Source organism: Budorcas taxicolor, chromosome 1, assembly GCF_023091745.1.
Source record: "Budorcas taxicolor isolate Tak-1 chromosome 1, Takin1.1, whole genome shotgun sequence".
Classification (NCBI taxonomy): domain Eukaryota; kingdom Metazoa; phylum Chordata; class Mammalia; order Artiodactyla; family Bovidae; genus Budorcas; species Budorcas taxicolor.
The window spans coordinates 63,370,648-63,385,072 of NC_068910.1; positions in this window are offsets into that span (position 1 = coordinate 63,370,648).

Here is a 14,425-nt window from a genome sequence, read left to right on the forward strand (position 1 = left end):
TTCCCTGCTTCGTCGGGAAAGATTTCCCAGCGTTCCCGTCGCATTTCAAGAGGAGGCACTCTGAACAGGAACGGCGAGAGGTACTCCAGGGTCGTGCCACCATTCCAAGACTCCCCCAGATGTCTCAGTCCATTCCAGAGGAACGACTTTTCCCTTCACCGGCTCGTCTTTCACGCCGAGGATCGACTCACACCAAGGTGGCACGAGGCACAGCCCTGTGGGAAATCCTGGAGGGACAGCCTCGATGGAAACCCACAGTCCCATTGATCCACCTGACAGGAAGCGTGACACTACTTCTGCAGCTCGGGAGGAAAGCGCACGTGCATGCCCCCTCTCGAGACGAGGCCTGACTCCCCTGGGGAGGCTCAGAAGCACGCCGAGATACATGGCAACACTGGAGAGGAATCCTCAGGTTCCGGCCCCGACTCCACACAAGGTCTTAGGCCCCGGTATGGACGGGAGAGGAATCCCGAGATGGCCGCTAGCAACTCGCATGGGGACTGGCCTTTCCTGAGCCCACCAGAGCGGGTCCCTGAGGTCCCCGTCGTAACTCGAGAAGACCTGCCACAACTCGAGAAAATCCAGGAGGTTCTCCCCTCCAGGCGAGATGAGGCCCATTTCCGCTGAGGCGTCTTGAGGCTGATCACACCTCACCTCTGGAACTTCGGAAGGGTCTTTCACACCCTTGGTCTAAATGAAGAAGATCCCCAACATACCCGTCTCCACTCGAGAGGAAACACGAGGGTCCCGCCCACATCCAGAGGAGCCCCGTTTCCGCCTCGTAGCTCGAGATGAGGGATCCTTTCCCTGCTTCCTCGGGAAAGAGTTCCCGGCGTTCCTCTCGAATCTCAAGAGGAGGCCCTCTCAACAGGAACGGCGAGAGGAACTCCAGGGTCGTGCCACCATTCCAAGACTCCCCCAGATGTCTCAGTCCATTCCAGAGGAACCTCTTTTCCCTTCCCCGGCTCGTCTTTCACACCTAGGATGGACTCACACCCAGGTGGCACGTGGCACAGCCCTGGGGCAAAGCCTCGTGGGAAAGCCTCGAGGGAAAGCCTCCAGGGAAAGCCTCAAGGGAAAGCCACAGATCCCTTGATCCACGTGACAGGAAGCGTGACACTACTGCTGCAGCTCGGGAGGAAAGCGCACGTGCATGCCCCCACTCGAGACGAAGCCTGACTCCCCTGGGGAGACTCAGAAGCACCCGAAGATCCATGGCAACACTGGAGAGGAATCCTCAGGTCCCGGCCCCGACTCCACACAAGGTCTTAGGCTCCGCCATCGACCGGAGAGGAATCCCGAGATGGCCCCTAGCAACTTGCATGGGGACTGACCTTCCTGAGGCCACCAGAGCCGGTCCCTGAGGTCCCCGTCGTATCTCGAGGAGACCTGCCACAACTAGAGAAAATCCAGGAGGTTCTCCCCTCCAGGCGAGATGAGGCCCATTTCCGCTGAGGCGTCTCGAGGCTGATCACACCTCACCTCTGGAACTTCGAAAGGGTCCTTCACACCCTTGGTGCAAATCAAGAATTTCCCCGACATACCCGTCTTCACTCAAGAGGAAACACGAGGGTCCCGCCCACATCCAGAGGAGCCCCGTTTCCGCCTCGTAGCTCGAGATGAGGGATCCTTTCCCTGCTTCGTCGGGAAAGATTTCCCAGCGTTCCCGTCGCATTTCAAGAGGAGGCACTCTGAACAGGAACGGCGAGAGGTACTCCAGGGTCGTGCCACCATTCCAAGACTCCCCCAGATGTCTCAGTCCATTCCAGAGGAACGACTTTTCCCTTCACCGGCTCGTCTTTCACGCCGAGGATCGACTCACACCAAGGTGGCACGAGGCACAGCCCTGTGGGAAATCCTGGAGGGACAGCCTCGATGGAAACCCACAGTCCCCTTGATCCACCTGACAGGAAGCGTGACACTACTTCTGCAGCTCGGGAGGAAAGCGCACGTGCATGCCCCCTCTCGAGACGAGGCCTGACTCCCCTGGGGAGGCTCAGACGCACGCCGAGATACATGGCAACACTGGAGAGGAATCCTCAGGTTCCGGCCCCGACTCCACACAAGGTCTTAGGCCCCGGTATGGACGGGAGAGGAATCCCGAGATGGCCGCTAGCAACTCGCATGGGGACTGGCCTTTCCTGAGCCCACCAGAGCGGGTCCCTGAGGTCCCCGTCGTAACTCGAGAAGACCTGCCGCAACTCGAGAAAATCCAGGAGGTTCTCCCCTCCAGGCGAGATGAGGCCCATTTCCGCTGAGGCGTCTTGAGGCTGATCACACCTCACCTCTGGAACTTCGGAAGGGTCTTTCACACCCTTGGTCTAAATGAAGAAGATCCCCAACATACCCGTCTCCACTCGAGAGGAAACACGAGGGTCCCGCCCACATCCAGAGGAGCCCCGTTTCCGCCTCGTAGCTCGAGATGAGGGATCCTTTCCCTGCTTCCTCGGGAAAGAGTTCCCGGCGTTCCTGTCGAATCTCAAGAGGAGGCCCTCTCAACAGGAACGGCGAGAGGAACTCCAGGGTCGTGCCACCATTCCAAGACTCCCCCAGATATCTCAGTCCATTCCAGAGGAACGTCTTTTCCCTTCACCGGCTCGTCTTTCACGCCGAGGATCGACTCACACCAAGGTGGCACGAGGCACAGCCCTGGGGGAAAGCCTCGTGGGAAAGCTTCGAGGGAAAGCCTCCAGGGAAACCCTCAAGGGAAAGCCACAGATCCCTTGATCCACGTGACAGCAAGCGTGACACTACTGCGGCAGCTCCGGAGGAAAACGCACGTGCATGCCCCCACTCGAGACGAGGCCTGACTCCCCTGGGGAGACTCAGAAGCACCCGAAGATCCATGGCAACACTGGAGAGGAATCCTCAGGTTCCGGCCCCGACTCCACACAAGGTCTTCGGCCCCGCCATCGAAGGGAGAGGAATCCCGAGATGGCCCCTAGCAACTCGCATGGGGACTGGCCTTCCTGAGGCCACCAGAGCCGGTCCCTGAGGTCCCCGTCGTATCTCGAGAAGACCTGCCGCAACTCGAGAAAATCCAGGAGGTTCTCCCCTCCAGACGAGATGAGGCCCATTTCTGCTGAGGCGTCTCGAGGCTGATCTCACCTCACCTCTGGAACTCCGAAAGGGTCCTTCACACCCTTTGTGAAAATAAAGAATTTCCCCGACATACCCGTCTCCACTCGAGAGGAAACACGAGGGTCCCGCCCACATCCAGAGGAGCCCCGTTTCCGCCTCGTAGCTCGAGATGAGGGATCCTTTCCCTGCTTCCTCGGGAGAGTTCCTGGCGTTCCTGTCGCATCTCAAGAGGAGGCCCTCTCAACAGGAACGGCGAGAGGAACTCCAGGATCGTGCCACCATTCCAAGACTCCCCCAGATGTCTCAGTCCATTCCAGAGGAACCTCTTTTCCCTTCCCCGGCTCGTCTTTCACACCTAGGATGGACTCACACCCAGGTGGCACGTGGCACAGCCCTGGGGCAAAGCCTCGTGGGAAAGCCTCGAGGGAAAGCCTCCAGGGAAAGCCTCAAGGGAAAGCCACAGATCCCTTGATCCACGTGACAGGAAGCGTGACACTACTGCTGCAGCTCGGGAGGAAAGCGCACGTGCATGCCCCCACTCGAGACGAAGCCTGACTCCCCTGGGGAGACTCAGAAGCACCCGAAGATCCATGGCAACACTGGAGAGGAATCCTCAGGTCCCGGCCCCGACTCCACACAAGGTCTTAGGCTCCGCCATCGACCGGAGAGGAATCCCGAGATGGCCCCTAGCAACTTGCATGGGGACTGACCTTCCTGAGGCCACCAGAGCCGGTCCCTGAGGTCCCCGTCGTATCTCGAGGAGACCTGCCACAACTCGAGAAAATCCCGGAGGTTCTCCCCTCCAGGCGAGATGAGGCCCATTTCCGCTGAGGCGTCTCGAGGCTGATCACACCTCACCTCTGGAACTTCGAAAGGGTCCTTCACACCCTTGGTGCAAATCAAGAATTTCCCCGACATACCCGTCTTCACTCAAGAGGAAACACGAGGGTCCCGCCCACATCCAGAGGAGCCCCGTTTCCGCCTCGTAGCTCGAGATGAGGGATCCTTTCCCTGCTTCGTCGGGAAAGATTTCCCAGCGTTCCCGTCGCATCTCAAGAGGAGGCACTCTGAACAGGAACGGCGAGAGGTACTCCAGGGTCGTGCCACCATTCCAAGACTCCCCCAGATGTCTCAGTCCATTCCAGAGGAACGACTTTTCCCTTCACCGGCTCGTCTTTCACGCCGAGGATCGACTCACACCAAGGTGGCACGAGGCACAGCCCTGTGGGAAATCCTGGAGGGACAGCCTCGATGGAAAGACACAGACCCCTTGATCCACCTGACAGGAAGCGTGACACTACTTTTGCAGCTCGGGAGGAAAGCGCACGTGCATGCCCCCTCTCGAGACGAGGCCTGACTCCCCTGGGGAGGCTCAGAAGCACGCCGAGATCCATGGCAACACTGGAGAGGAATCCTCAGGTTCCGGCCCCGACTCCACACAAGGTCTTAGGCCCCGGTATGGACGGGAGAGGAATCCCGAGATGGCCGCTAGCAACTCGCATGGGGACTGGCCTTCCCTGAGCCCACCAGAGCGGGTCCCTGAGGTCCCCGTCGTAACTCGAGAAGACCTGCCGCAACTCGAGAAAATCCAGGAGGTTCTCCCCTCCAGGCGAGATGAGGCCCATTTCCGCTGAGACGTCTCGAGGCTGATCACACCTCACCTCTGGATCTTCGAAAGGGTCCTTCACACCCTTGGTGCAAATCAAGAATTTCCCCGACATACCCGTCTCCACTCGAGAGGAAACACGAGGGTCCCGCCCACATCCAGAGGAGCCCCTTTTCCGCCTCGTAGCTCGAGATGAGGGATCCTTTCCCTGCTTCCTCGGGAACGATTTCCCAGCGTTCCCGTCGCATTTCAAGAGGAGGCCCTCTCAACAGGAACGGCGAGAGGAACTCCAGGGTCGTGCCACCATTCCAAGACTCGCCCAGATGTGTCAGTCCAATCCAGAGGAACGACTTTTCCCTTTTTCGGCTCGTCTTTCACACCTAGGATCGACTCACACCCAGGTGGCACGTGGCACAGCCCTGGGGCAAAGCCTCGTGGGAAAGCCTCGATGGAAACCCACAGTCCCCTTGATCCACCTGACAGGAAGCGTGACACTACTTCTGCAGCTCGGGAGGAAAGCGCACGTGCATGCCCCCTCTCGAGACGAGGCCTGACTCCCCTGGGGAGGCTCAGACGCACGCCGAGATACATGGCAACACTGGAGAGGAATCCTCAGGTTCCGGCCCCGACTCCACACAAGGTCTTAGGCCCCGGTATGGACGGGAGAGGAATCCCGAGATGGCCGCTAGCAACTCGCATGGGGACTGGCCTTTCCTGAGCCCACCAGAGCGGGTCCCTGAGGTCCCCGTCGTAACTCGAGAAGACCTGCCGCAACTCGAGAAAATCCAGGAGGTTCTCCCCTCCAGGCGAGATGAGGCCCATTTCCGCTGAGGCGTCTTGAGGCTGATCACACCTCACCTCTGGAACTTCGGAAGGGTCTTTCACACCCTTGGTCTAAATGAAGAAGATCCCCAACATACCCGTCTCCACTCGAGAGGAAACACGAGGGTCCCGCCCACATCCAGAGGAGCCCCGTTTCCGCCTCGTAGCTCGAGATGAGGGATCCTTTCCCTGCTTCCTCGGGAAAGAGTTCCCGGCGTTCCTGTCGAATCTCAAGAGGAGGCCCTCTCAACAGGAACGGCGAGAGGAACTCCAGGGTCGTGCCACCATTCCAAGACTCCCCCAGATATCTCAGTCCATTCCAGAGGAACGTCTTTTCCCTTCACCGGCTCGTCTTTCACGCCGAGGATCGACTCACACCAAGGTGGCACGAGGCACAGCCCTGGGGGAAAGCCTCGTGGGAAAGCTTCGAGGGAAAGCCTCCAGGGAAACCCTCAAGGGAAAGCCACAGATCCCTTGATCCACGTGACAGCAAGCGTGACACTACTGCGGCAGCTCCGGAGGAAAACGCACGTGCATGCCCCCACTCGAGACGAGGCCTGACTCCCCTGGGGAGACTCAGAAGCACCCGAAGATCCATGGCAACACTGGAGAGGAATCCTCAGGTTCCGGCCCCGACTCCACACAAGGTCTTCGGCCCCGCCATCGAAGGGAGAGGAATCCCGAGATGGCCCCTAGCAACTCGCATGGGGACTGGCCTTCCTGAGGCCACCAGAGCCGGTCCCTGAGGTCCCCGTCGTATCTCGAGAAGACCTGCCGCAACTCGAGAAAATCCAGGAGGTTCTCCCCTCCAGACGAGATGAGGCCCATTTCTGCTGAGGCGTCTCGAGGCTGATCTCACCTCACCTCTGGAACTCCGAAAGGGTCCTTCACACCCTTTGTGAAAATAAAGAATTTCCCCGACATACCCGTCTCCACTCGAGAGGAAACACGAGGGTCCCGCCCACATCCAGAGGAGCCCCGTTTCCGCCTCGTAGCTCGAGATGAGGGATCCTTTCCCTGCTTCCTCGGGAGAGTTCCCGGCGTTCCTGTCGCATCTCAAGAGGAGGCCCTCTCAACAGGAACGGCGAGAGGAACTACAGGATCGTGCCACCATTCCAAGACTCCCCCAGATGTCTCAGTCCATTCAAGAGGAACCTCTTTTCCCTTCACTGGCTCGTCTTTCACACCTAGGATCGACTCACACCCAGGTGGCACGTGGCACAGCCCTGGGGCAAAGCCTCGTGGGAAAGCCTCGAGGGAAAGCCTCCAGGGAAAGCCTCAAGGGAAAGCCACAGATGCCTTGATCCACGTGACAGGAATCGTGACACTACTGCTGCAGCTCGGGAGGAAAGAGCACGTGCATGCCCCCACTCGAGACGAAGCCTGACTCCCCTAGGGAGACTCAGAAGCATCCGAAGATCCCTGGAAACACTGGAGAGGAATCCTCAGGTCCCGGCCCCGGCTCCACACAAGGTCTTAGGCTCCGCCATCGACCGGAGAGGAATCCCGAGATGGCCCCTAGCAACTTGCATGGGGACTGACCTTCCTGAGGCCACCAGAGCCGGTCCCTGAGGTCCCCGTCGTATCTCGAGGAGACCTGCCACAACTCGAGAAAATCCAGGAGGTTCTCCCCTCCAGGCGAGATGAGGCCCATTTCCGCTGAAGCGTCTCGAGGCTGATCACACCTCACCTCTGGAACTTCGAAAGGGTCCTTCACACCCTTGGTGCAAATCAAGAATTTCCCCGACATACCCGTCTTCACTCAAGAGGAAACACGAGGGTCCCGCCCACATCCAGAGGAGCCCCGTTTCCGCCTCGTAGCTCGAGATGAGGGATCCTTTCCCTGCTTCGTCGGGAAAGATTTCCCAGCGTTCCCGTCGCATTTCAAGAGGAGGCACTCTGAAGAGGAACGGCGAGAGGTACTCCAGGGTCGTGCCACCATTCCAAGACTCCCCCAGATGTCTCAGTCCATTCCAGAGGAACGACTTTTCCCTTCACCGGCTCGTCTTTCACGCCGAGGATCGACTCACACCAAGGTGGCACGAGGCACAGCCCTGTGGGAAATCCTGGAGGGACAGCCTCGATGGAAACCCACAGTCCCATTGATCCACCTGACAGGAAGCGTGACACTACTTCTGCAGCTCGGGAGGAAAGCGCACGTGCATGCCCCCTCTCGAGACGAGGCCTGACTCCCCTGGGGAGGCTCAGAAGCACGCCGAGATACATGGCAACACTGGAGAGGAATCCTCAGGTTCCGGCCCCGACTCCACACAAGGTCTTAGGCCCCGGTATGGACGGGAGAGGAATCCCGAGATGGCCGCTAGCAACTCGCATGGGGACTGGCCTTTCCTGAGCCCACCAGAGCGGGTCCCTGAGGTCCCCGTCGTAACTCGAGAAGACCTGCCACAACTCGAGAAAATCCAGGAGGTTCTCCCCTCCAGGCGAGATGAGGCCCATTTCCGCTGAGGCGTCTTGAGGCTGATCACACCTCACCTCTGGAACTTCGGAAGGGTCTTTCACACCCTTGGTCTAAATGAAGAAGATCCCCAACATACCCGTCTCCACTCGAGAGGAAACACGAGGGTCCCGCCCACATCCAGAGGAGCCCCGTTTCCGCCTCGTAGCTCGAGATGAGGGATCCTTTCCCTGCTTCCTCGGGAAAGAGTTCCCGGCGTTCCTCTCGAATCTCAAGAGGAGGCCCTCTCAACAGGAACGGCGAGAGGAACTCCAGGGTCGTGCCACCATTCCAAGACTCCCCCAGATGTCTCAGTCCATTCCAGAGGAACCTCTTTTCCCTTCCCCGGCTCGTCTTTCACACCTAGGATGGACTCACACCCAGGTGGCACGTGGCACAGCCCTGGGGCAAAGCCTCGTGGGAAAGCCTCGAGGGAAAGCCTCCAGGGAAAGCCTCAAGGGAAAGCCACAGATCCCTTGATCCACGTGACAGGAAGCGTGACACTACTGCTGCAGCTCGGGAGGAAAGCGCACGTGCATGCCCCCTCTCGAGACGAGGCCTGACTCCCCTGGGGAGACTCAGAAGCACCCGAAGATCCATGGCAACAATGGAGAGGAATCCTCAGGTTCCGGCCCCGACTCCACACAAGGTCTTCGGCCCCGCCATCGAAGGGAGAGGAATCCCGAGATGGCCCCTAGCAACTCGCATGGGGACTGGCCTTCCTGAGGCCACCAGAGCCGGTCCCTGAGGTCCCCGTCGTATCTCGAGAAGACCTGCCGCAACTCGAGAAAATCCAGGAGGTTCTCCCCTCCAGACGAGATGAGGCCCATTTCTGCTGAGGCGTCTCGAGGCTGATCTCACCTCACCTCTGGAACTTCGAAAGGGTCCTTCACACCCTTTGTGCAAATAAAGTATTTCCCCGACATACCCGTCTCCACTCGAGAGGAAACACGAGGGTCCCGCCCACATCCAGAGGAGCCACGTATCCGCCTCGTAGATCGAGATGAGGGATCCTTTCCCTGCTTCCTCGGGAAAGAGTTCCGGCGTTCCTGTCGCATCTCAAGAGGAGGTCCTCTCAACAGGAACGGCGAGAGGAACTCCAGGGCGGTGCCACCATTCCAAGAGTCCCCCAGATGTCTCAGTCCATTCCAGAGGAACCTCTTTTCCCTTCACCGGCTCGTTTTTCACGCCGAGGATTGACTCACACCCAGGTGGCACGTGGCACAGCCCTGGGGGAAAGCCTCGTGGGAAAGCTTCGAGGGAAAGCCTCCAGGGAAACCCTCAAGGGAAAGCCACAGATCCCTTAATCCACGTGACAGCAAGCGTGACATTACTGCGGCAGCTCCGGAGGAAAAGGCACGTGCATGCCCCCACGCGAGACGAGGCCTGACTCCCCTGGGGAGACTCAGAAGCACCCGAAGATCCATGGCAACACTGGAGAGGAATCCTCAGGTTCCGGCCCCGACTCCACACAAGGTCTTCGGCCCCGCCATCGAAGGGAGAGGAATCCCGAGATGGCCCCTAGCAACTCGCATGGGGACTGGCATTCCTGAGGCCACCAGAGCCGGTCCCTGAGGTCCCCGTCGTATCTCGAGAAGACCTGCCGCAACTCGAGAAAATCCAGGAGGTTCTCCCCTCCAGACGAGATGAGGCCCATTTCTGCTGAGGCGTCTCGAGGCTGATCTCACCTCACCTCTGGAACTTCGAAAGGGTCCTTCACACCCTTGGTGCAAATCAAGAATTTCCCCGACATACCCGTCTCCACTCGAGAGGAAACACGAGGGTCCCGCCCACATCCAGAGGAGCCCCGTTTCCGCCTCGTAGCTCGAGATGAGGGATCCTTTCCCTGTTTCCTCGGGAAAGAGTTCCCGGGGTTCCTGTCGCATCTCAAGAGAAGGCCCTGTCACCAGGAACGGCGAGAGGAACTCCAGGGACGTGCCACCATTCCAAGAGTCCCCCAGATGTCTCAGTCCATTCCAGAGGATCCTATTTTCCCTTCACCGGCTCGTCTTTCACGCCGAGAATCGACTCACACCCAGGTGGCACGTGGCACAGCCCTGGGGGAAAGCCTCGTGGGAAAGCCTCGAGGGAAAGCCTCCAGGGAAAGCCTCAAGGGAAAGCCACAGATCCCTTGATCCACGTGACAGCAAGCGTGACCCTACTGCTGCAGATCGGGAGGAAAGCGCACGTGCATGCCCCCACTCGAGACGAAGCCTGACTCCCCTGGGGAGACTCAGAAGCACCCGAAAATCCATGGCAACACTGGAGAGGAATCCTCAGGTCCCGTCCCCGACTCCTCACAAGGTCTTAGGCCCCGGCATGGACGGGAGAGGAATCCCGAGATGGCCCCTAGCAACTCGCATGGGGACTGACCTTCCTGAGGCCACCATAGCCGGTCCCTGAGGTCCCCGTCGTATCTCGAGGAGACCTGCCACAACTGGAGAAAATCCAGGAGGTTCTCCCCTCCAGGCGAGATGAGGCCCATTTCCGCTGAGGCGTCTCGAGGCTGATCACACCTCACCTCTGGAACTTCGAAAGGGTCTTTCACACCCTTGGTGTAAATCAAGAAGATCCCCAAAATACCCGTCTCCACTCGAGAGGAAACACGAGGGTCCCGCCCACATCCAGAGGAGCCACGTATCCGCCTCGTAGATCGAGATGAGGGATCCTTTCCCTGCTTCCTCGGGAAAGAGTTCCCGGCGTTCCTGTCGCATCTCACGAGGAGGCCCTCTCAACAGGAACGGCGAGAGGAACTCCAGGGTGGTGCCACCATTCCAAGAGTCCCCCAGATGTCTCAGTCCATTCCAGAGGAACCTCTTTTCCCTTCACCGGCTCGTTTTTCACGCCGAGGATCGACTCACACCCAGGTGGCACGTGGCACAGCCCTGGGGGAAAGCCTCGTGGGAAAGCTTCGAGGGAAAGCCTCCAGGGAAACCCTCAAGGGAAAGCCACAGATCCCTTAATCCACGTGACAGCAAGCGTGACATTACTGCGGCAGCTCCGGAGGAAAAGGCACATGCATGCCCCCACTCGAGACGAGGCCTGACTCCCCTGGGGAGACTCAGAAGCACCCGAAGATCCATGGCAACACTGGAGAGGAATCCTCAGGTTCCGGCCCCGACTCCACACAAGGTCTTCGGCCCCGCCATCGAAGGGAGAGGAATCCCGAGATGGCCCCTAGCAACTCGCATGGGTACTGGCATTCCTGAGGCCACCAGAGCCGGTCCCTGAGGTCCCCGTCGTATCTCGAGAAGACCTGCAGCAACTCGAGAAAATCCAGGAGGTTCTCCCCTCCAGACGAGATGAGGCCCATTTCTGCTGAGGCGTCTCGAGGCTGATCTCACCTCACCTCTGGAACTTCGAAAGGGTCCTTCACACCCTTTGTGAAAATAAAGAATTTCCCCGACATACCCGTCTCCACAGGAGAGGAAACACGAGGGTGCCGCCCACATCCAGAGACGCCCCGTTTACGCCTCGTAGCTCGAGATGAGGGATCCTTTCCTGCTTCGTCGGGAAAGAGTTTCCGGCGTTCCCGTCACATCTCAAGAGGAGGCCCTCTCAACAGGAACGGCGAGAGGAACTCCAGGGTCGTGCCACCATTCCAAGAGTCCCCCAGATGTCTCAGTCCATACCAGAGGAACCTCTTTTCCCTTCACCGGCTCGTCTTTCACACCGAGGATCGACTCACACCAAGGTGGCACGTGGCACAGCCCTGTGGGAAAGCCTAGTGGGAAAGCCTCGAGGGAAAGCCTCGAGGGAAACCACAGATTCCTTGATCCACGTGACAGGAAGAGTTACACTACTGCTGCAGCTCGGGAGGAAAGCGCACGTGTATGCCCCCACTCGAGACGAGGACTGACTCCCCTGGGGAGACTCAGAAGCACCCGAAAATCCATGGCAACACTGGAGAGGAATCCTCAGGTCCCGGCCCCGACTCCTCACAAGGTCTTAGGCCCCGGCATGGACGGGAGAGGAATCCCGAGATGGCCCCTAGCAACTCGCATGGGGACTGACCTTCCTGAGGCCACCATAGCCGGTCCCTGAGGTCCCCGTCGTATCTCGAGGAGACCTGCCACAACTCGAGAAAATCCAGGAGGTTCTCCCCTCCAGGCGAGATGAGGCCAATTTCCGCTGAGGCCTCTCGAGGCTGATCACACCTCACCTCTGGAACTTCGAAAGGGTCTTTCACACCCTTGGTGTAAATCAAGAAGATCCCCAAAATACCCGTCTCCACTCGAGAGGAAACACGAGGTTCCCAACCACATCCAGAGAAGCCCCGTTTCCGCCTCGTAGCTCCAGATGAGGGATCCTTTCCCTGCTTCGTCGGGAAAGAGTTCCCGGGGTTCCCGTCGCATCTCAAGAGGAGGCCCTCTCAACAGGAACGGCGAGAGGAACTCCAGGGTCGTGCCACCATTCCAAGAGTCCCCCAGATGTCTCAGTCCATTCCAGAGGAAACTCTTTTCCCTTGCCGGCTCGTCTTTGAAGCCGAGGATCGACTCACACCAAGGTGGGACGAGGTACAGCCCTGTGGGAATGCCTCGAGGGAGAGCCTCGAGGGAAAGCCACAGATCCCTTGATCCACGTGACAGGAAGCGTGACACTACTGCTGCAGCTCGGGAGGAAAGCCCACGTGCATGCCCACACTTGAGACGAGGCCTGACTCCCCTGGGGAGACTCAGAAGCACCCCAAGAACCATGGCAACACTGGAGAGGAAACCTCAGGTTCCGGCCCCGACTCCACACAAGGTCTTAGTCCCCGGCATGGACGGGAGAGGAATCCCGAGATGGCACCTAGCAACTCGCATGTGGACTGGCCTATCCTAAGGCCACAAGAGCGGGTCCCTGAGGTCCCCGTCGTAACTCGAGAAGACCTGCCGCAACTCGAGAAAATCCAGGAGGTTCTCCCCTCCAGGCGAGATGAGGCCGATTTCCGTTGAGGCGTCTCGAGGCTGATCACACCGCGCCTCTGGAACTTCGAAAGGGTCCTTCACACCCTTGGTGCAAATCAAGAAGTTCTCCGACGTACCCGTCTCCACTCGAGAGGAAACACGAGGGTCCCGCCCACATCCAGAGGAGCCCCATTTACCCCTCGTAGCTCGAGATGAGGGATCCTTTCCCTGCTTCGTCGGGAAAGAGTTCCCGGCGATCCTGTCGCATCTCAAGAGGAGGCCCTCTCAACAGGAACCGCGAGAGGAACTCCAGGGTCGTGCCACCATTCCAAGAGTCCCCCAGATGTCTCAGTCCATTCCAGAGGAACCTATTTTCCCTTCACCGGCTCGTCTTTCACGCCGAGAATCGACTCACACCCAGGTGGCACGTGGCACAGCCCTGGGGGAAAGCCTCGTGGGAAAGACTCGAGGGAAAGCCTCCAGGGAAAGCCTCAAGGGAAAGCCACAGATCCCTTGATCCACGTGACAGCAAGCGTGACCCTACTGCTGCAGATCGGGAGGAAAGCGCACGTGCATGCCCCCACTCGAGACGAAGCCTGACTCCCCTTGGGAGACTCAGAAGCACCCGAAAATCCATGGCAACACTGGAGAGGAATCCTCAGGTCCCGGCCCCGACTCCTCACAAGGTCTTAGGCCCCGGCATGGACGGGAGAGGAATCCCGAGATGGCCCCTAGCAACTCGCATGGGGACTGACCTTCCTGAGGCCACCAGAGCCGGTCCCTGAGGTCCCCGTCGTATCTCGAGAAGACCTGCCACAACTCGAGAAAATCCAGGAGGTTCTCCCCTCCAGACGAGATGAGGCCCATTTCTGCTGAGGCGTCTCGAGGCTGATCTCACCTCACCTCTGGAACTTCGAAAGGGTCCTTCACACCCTTGGTCCAATCAAGAATTTCCCCGACATACCCGTCTCCACTCGAGAGGAAACACGAGGGTCCCGCCCACATCCAGAGGAGCCCCGTTTCCGCCTCGTAGCTCGAGATGAGGGATCCTTTCCCTGCTTCGTCGGGATAGAGTTCCCAGCGTTCCCGTCCCATCTCAAGAGGAGGCACTCTGAGCAGGAACGGCGAGAGGTACTCCAGGGTCGTGCCACCATTCCAAGAGTCCCCCAGATGTCTCAGTCCATTCCAGAGGAAACTCTTTTCCCTTCCCCGGCTCGTCTTTCACACCTAGGATGGACTCACACCCAGGTGGCACGTGGCACAGCCCTGGGGCAAAGCCTCGTGGGAAAGCCTCGAGGGAAAGCCTCCAGGGAAAGCCTCAAGGGAAAGCCACAGATCCCTTGATCCACGTGACAGGAAGCGTGACACTACTGCTGCGGCTCGGGAGGAAAGCGCACGTGCATGCCCCCACTCGAGACGAAGCCTGACTCCCCTGGGGAGACTCAGAAGCACCCGAAGATCCATGGCAACACTGGAGAGGAATCCTCAGGTCCCGGCCCCGACTCCACACAAGGTCTTAGGCTCCGCCATCGACCGGAGAGGAATCCCGAGATGGCCCCTAGCAACTCGCAT